We start from the raw sequence: 7008 nt of genomic DNA, 5'->3' as shown, positions 1-7008 counted from the left end.
TATTATGTTAATTTTTAGATGAAGATTTTCAGTGCGGTGAGTTCTATTTTACTTTCTGTCATCACATATTGCTTAAGAAATTGTGATAAATTTGATCTTCAGGAAAAACAGATCTGAATTCTAATGTTGTGCCTTCTGGTGAGACTTGGGTATAGTGTGATCTCTAAAAATATGGAATGCTCTTGAAAGCCACTGAGCTCATAGGGAGTAATGGACAAAGAAAGCATAGAGAAGTTCTCAAGAGGAAAATGAGATGAGCCAAATAATCACATCACTTCTTACCCATTAGGATAATGATTGCTTTAAAGGGACAAGTTTTAGGACAAATAAATTAAGCCAGTGATTTTACAATAATTTCAATTGTCCATGTGTAGTAAACACTCTTTGAGGTCACAAAGACTGCCATAGCTGCCAAAGATTCATTGTTGGCTCATAATGTACTTGAAATAATACAAATAATGTATTTGCATAGTGAAAAGACACTGTTGGGGAGAACACTACATTTGCAATATTTGTTGAAGCTATGATAGAGAGAAGTAAATCTGACACATAGTTTGCATCTGAGGCAAATAATTTGAGTCAAAATATACCATGATATGAATCCAAATCCTGGTCTTCGTGGTTCTTCTTTCCTCAAAAACATTTTAATTTACATAGCAAATCCTCTCATTTTTTTAAAGTGAATATAGACTGATATCTGAGAAATGTAGAATATATAAAGTTTATTCTGTTGAATACTACATCAGTGTTTTGTTTCCAGGAAATTTTAATTAAAAAAAAAACACTGATGGAAATATAAGACTGGAAGATTTTATTGGAGCTAGAGGAATAAGAACATTAAAACTTCAATAACCTTAGTAGCTACTGGGGCTTAGGACAATTTGTTTAAACCTATTGTATAAGCTGAATGAAGAGCAGACACTGAGCTAGGGTGTCAGTGTCATATAGAGTTCATTGTGGTCTGACCTCAGGGCGAGGCTGTTATATACTTACAAACCTCTCAGTGATTTGCCACTATTCATTCGTTTTTTACTTCTATATCCTCTATTTTCAAATTAAACAATAGCTTCTCTCATGAATATGGCCATGACTTTCAAATGTCTATAATTATGCCTCAAGGCAGTTATGCTATTGTTTCAATTTAAACAAGTGAAATGCCATCTTATTTTTTCATATTATTTCCCTTTATTTATAATGTTGCCATGGGTACTGCTGTTAACTAAACTTGAAGTTTAAAAAAATTACTCAATACCATATCACATTTACAAATACCATTGATCATACTTTAAGGTAAACAAAAACACTGCAAAGTTTAATCTTCAAAAGTTATGAGATTTAAGCATAATCTTGCTGAATTGGAAAGCTATCTTGAATAAAATGCACCAGATTTTCATCCTGCGCTCCTTTTCCCATACAGCATTGCATTTGTGTCAGACTTATTTGTAGTTCTTGTGAATTATTTTGGCATTATTTTCCCCTAATCAGCATCACAACTTTCATTTCTATACCTAAGTGTTTCAGCTGTTACAATAGTATCCTGTTACTCTTGTATCTCTTGAGCTATCCAGCATGGCATGGGTGGAATTTTATTCTGAAAACAATGCTTCCAAGCAACACACTCTTAATTATTTATTTTTTACCAGTTCCAATCTGTGCAATGACTCTTTACATGGATTTCAATTCGCCCCTCCCCCCAATCTCATGGAAATGTCTATTTTCTGCACTGGTGTCCACTCACTTCCTCATTCCATATAAACTCTTTATGAAGGTCTGATCTAGACTCCCAAATCACTGTGCTCCTCCTCACCTCTGTGTCTGAGGACATTCCTACCAACAGGCCTCTGGCCACACAATCAGTATCATTTGAATGCTAGCCATTTTACAGACATTATTTCTTTAAAAAGTATTTATGAGATACCTTCCCAACAAGAGATCACATGCCTTTCAGTTTACACCTGTGCAGGGTGAAGAGACTCAGCTCTGGATATCAACCCACACAGCCCACAACCCAGTTGAAGCTCTACTCCTCAACTGTTGTGGCCCAGTCTGGATCACAGGCAAGAACCCAAACCCTGCACCAATATCCAGCACAATTCAGATCACTGTGACCCCTAGATACAGATACTCCGACCAGGCAGAAATGCACATGCCTTCCAGTTTGTACCTGTGTCTGGTGCTAAACCTTTGCAATGGATCCCCACTGACTCATCCCATAACCCAGTTACAGCTCAAAACCTCAGGGGTTCTGACATATCCAGGATCACAGGATCACAAGCTCACAGGAAAGACAGGCTCCAATGAGGGAGGCCAAATAACACCAGAGATAACAAGATGTCAAGAGGCAAGCATAAGAACTTAAGCAACAAAATCCAATTTTACTTGGCAACATCAGAAACCATTTCTTCCACTACAGCAAGTCCTGGATATGCCAACATACACCAGAAGATAGAGGACATTAAAAAGAACATAAATAACTAACTTAAAGAAACACAGGAGGACACAAGTAAACAAGTAGAAGCCCTTAAAGAGGAAATACATAGATCACTTAAAGAAATACGGGAGAGCACAATCAACCAAGTCAAGAAATTGAACAAAAACATCCAGGATCTAAAAATAAAAATGGAAACATTAAATAAAACACAAAGGGAGACATTCCTGAAGATGGAAAACCTAGGCAAAAAAGCAGGAGTCGCAGATGTAAGCATCACCAACAGAATACAGGAGATAGAAAAGGGAGTTTGAGCTGTAAAAGATACCATAGATGACATCAACAAAACAGTCAAGAAAAGTACAAAAAGCAAAAAGCTCCTATCTCAAAGCATTCAAGAAATCTAGGACACAAGAAAAAGACCAAACCTTAAAATAATAGATAGAGAGTGAATATTCCGAACTCAAATGACCAGCAAACATCTTCAATAAAATTCTACAAAAAAAAAAAAAAAAAAAAAAAAAAAAGAACTTCCCTTCTTCAAACAAAGAGATGTTCATGAACATACAAGAAGCCTACAGAACACCAAAGAGGTGGGTCCAGAAAAAATTTCTCTTGTCACATAATAATTAAAACACCAAAATCACAGAACAAAGAAAGATATTGAAATTAATAAGGGTAAAAGGTCAAGTATCATGTAAAGGCAGAACTATCAGAATTAAACCAGACTTCTCAGAAGAGACTCTAAAGGCCAGAAGATCCTGGGCAGAGATCACACAGACCCTAAGAGAACAAAACTGTCAGCTTAGGTAACTATACTCAGAAAAACTAGAAGTTACCATAGATGGAGAAACCAAGATATTGTAAAACAAAAGCAAATTAAAACAATATCTTTCCACGAATGTATCCCTACAAAGAATAATAGAAGAAAAAGTCCAACACAAGGAGGGAAACTACATCCAAGAAAGAGCAAGAAATTGATTTTTTCACAACAAACCAAGAAGAGAAACACACAAAAATAATTCCACCTTTATCAACAAAAATAACAGGAAGCAACATTCATTGGTCCATAATAACTCTCAACAATAATGGATTAATACTCCAATAAAAAGATATTGGTTAAAAGTCTTGACATACAAACAGAATCTAGCATTTTTTTCTAAAAACAGGAAACACACATACCTCAGTGAAAAAGATAGATGCTACTTCAGAGTTAAATGCTGAAGAAAAAATTTCCGAGTAAATGGTCCTAATAAACAAGCTGGAGTAGCCTTTTTAATATCCAAAATATAGCCTTTCAACCAGAAGTTATCAAAAATGATGGGGAAATATATTATATACTCAATAAAAGAAATTTACCATGATGAACTCTCAATTCTTAAAAGCTATGCCCCAAATGTAAAGGTACCCACATTTGTTTAAAAAAAATTACTTCAGCTTAAAACATACATTGAAAAACCACACAATAATAGTAGGAATCTATACTACCTCACTCTCACCAATGAACAGATCATGGAAAGAAAAACTAACAGACACAGTGAAACTGAAAACACTATAAACCATATGACTTTAACATATATCTGTAGAACATTTAATGCTAAAACAAAAGAATATATATTCTTCTCAGCAACTCATGGTAGCTTGGCAAAAAAATGGCTATAAACTCAAAAGCAACAACAACAACAAAAACTCTAAATCAATACAAGAATATTGAATTAATTATATGTGTTCTATTGAACCACCTCAGTCTAGGGCTTATCTTCAATAACAACAAAAATAACAGAAAGCCCACATGCATGTGGAATCCGAGCAACTATTTACTCAATGATAATTTTGTCAGGGAAGACGTAAAGAAAAAATTAAAGAATTTTTTATAATTCAATGAAAATGAAAGCACAATATATCCAAATCAAGGGAACAATGAAAGCAATGCTATGAGAAAAACTCATAGCCCTGAGTGCCTTCATAAGAAAATTGGAGAGATCATACATTAGAATCTTAACAACTATTCTGAAAGCTAAATAAGAAAAGGAAGAAAATACACCCAAGAGGAGTAGATGGCAGGAAATAAACTCAGGGCTGAAATCAGCCATGTAGAAACAAAAAGAATTATACAACAAATCAACAAACCTAGGAACTGGCTCGTTGAGAAAATCAATAACAGATAAATCCTTAGCCAGACTAACTGAAAGGCACAGAGACAGTATCCAAATTTACAAAATCATGAAAGAAAATGGAGAAATAACAATAGAAACTAAAGTAATTTAAAAACGAATAAGATCCTACTATAAAAGTCTATACTCAACAAAACTGGTAAATCTGAATGAAACGAATAATTTTCTAGACAGATACAAGGTACAAAGTGAAATCAGTATCAGGTAAACCATCTAAACAGTCCCATAACTCTTAAGGAAATAGAAGTCGTTATTAGAAGTCACTCAACAATATATATATAAAAGTCCAGGAAAAGGGTTTACTGCAGAATTCTATCAGACATTGAAAGAAGACTTAATACCAATATTTCTCTAATTATTTCATTAAATAGAAACAGGAGAAGCACTACTCAATTCTTTCTATGAAGCCACAGTTACACTGATACCTTTGCACAAAAATACCCAACAAAAAAAAGAAAATTATAGAACAATTATCCTTATAAATATTGATATGAAAATAATAAAATTCTCAGACCAAATCCAAGAAAATAACAAAATGATCCTCTACCATGATCAAATAGGCTTCATCCCAGGAATCCAGGGATGGTTCAATATATGTAAATCCAAGAAAGTAATCTAGTATATAAACAAACTCAAAGCAAAAAAAAAAAAAAAAAAAAAAAAAAAAAAAAAAAAAAAAAAAAAAAATTTCATTAGATGCTGGAAAATCCTTTAACAAAATACAATACCCAATTACTTTTAAAGTATTGGAAAGATCAGGAATTCAATGTTTATATCTTAATGTAATGAAAGCAACATACAACAAACCAATAGCCCAAAAAGAAATAAATTAAGTGAAATTTAAAGCAATCCTATTAAAATAATTGACAAAACAAGGCTACCTACTCTCTCTCTACTTATTTAATATAGTATTCAAAATTCTAGTCCCAGCATTTAGACCACAAAAGAAGACCCATGGGATACAATTTGGTAAGGAGGAAGTAAAAAATATTGTTTACAGATGATATGATAGTATAAATAAACATCCCCTCAAATTCTACTGGAATGCTCTTACAGCTGATAAACAACTTCAACAAAGTGGCTGGATATAAAATTCACTCTACCAAATCTCTAAGCAAAGGAAAAAGGGGCTGAGCAGGAAATTAGAGAAATGACACCCTTCACATAGTAACAAATAGTATAAAATATCATGGTGTGACTCTATGCAAGTGAAAGATTTTTATGACAAGAACTTCAAATCCCTGATAAAATAAATTAAAGAAGACCTAGTAAAATGGAAAAATATCCCATGCTCATGGACTGGCAGGATAAATATAATAAAAAATGGCCATGTTACTGAAAACAATCTACAGATTCAAAGCAATCCCCATCAAAATTTTAACCCACTTCTCCAGTTAGAAAAAACAATTTTCAAATTCATTTGGAATAACAAAAACCTGGAATATCAAAAACTATTCTCAACATTAAATAAACTTCTGGGGACTCACCACCCCTAACTTTAAACTGTACTACAGAGCAATAGTGATAATAATTTGATATCGGTAGGTACAGAGACAGGCAAGCAGATCATTTGAAAAGACCCAAAAATGAACCTACACACCTATAGTAACTTAATGTTTGACAAAGAAGATAAAACCATCCAGTAGAAAAAAAAAAAGATACCATTTTCAACACATAGAGCTGGTTAAACTGGCTGTCTGCATGTAAAAGAATGCAAATAGATCCATTCTTATCTCCTTGCACAAAGTTCAAGTAGAAGTGGCTCAAGGACCTCCTTATAAAACCAGATAAGATGAATCAAATAGAAGAAAAATGAAAAAGCACCTCATACACATTGGCATTGGGGAAAACTTCCTGAGAAGAACACCAATGACTTATGCTTTAAGATCAACAATTAACAAATGCAATCTCATTAAATTGCAAAGCTTTTTCTGTAACACAAATGACATTGTCAGTAGGACAAAATGGCCATGCACAGATTGGCAAAAGTTCCTTACCAATCTGATAGAGGGCTGATTTCAAAAATATAGAAAGAACTCAAGAAGGTACACTCCTGAGAACCAAATAACCCTATTTAAAAGTGGAATGAAATAAAAAGCAGAGCAAAATAAAAAATTCTCAACAGAGGAATCTCAAATGACTGAAAAGCATTCAAAGCAATGTCCAACATCCTTAGTCCTCAGGGAAATGCAAATCAAAATGACCCTGAGATTTCACCTCACACCAATCAGAATGGCTAAGTTCAAAAATGCAGATAACAGCAGATGTTGGAGAGGATGTGCAGAAACAGAAACACTCCTCCATTTCTGGTGGAATTGCAAACTGCTAAAACACATTTGTAAATCAATATGGTGTTTCCTGAGAAAACTGGAAATAGTTCTACCTAAAGACCCAGCTATACCACTA

The sequence above is a fragment of the Micromys minutus genome (assembly GCF_963924665.1).
Source record: "Micromys minutus genome assembly, chromosome: 23".
Taxonomy (NCBI): Eukaryota; Metazoa; Chordata; class Mammalia; order Rodentia; family Muridae; genus Micromys; species Micromys minutus.
Note: the sequence above shows the minus strand (reverse complement) of the source record.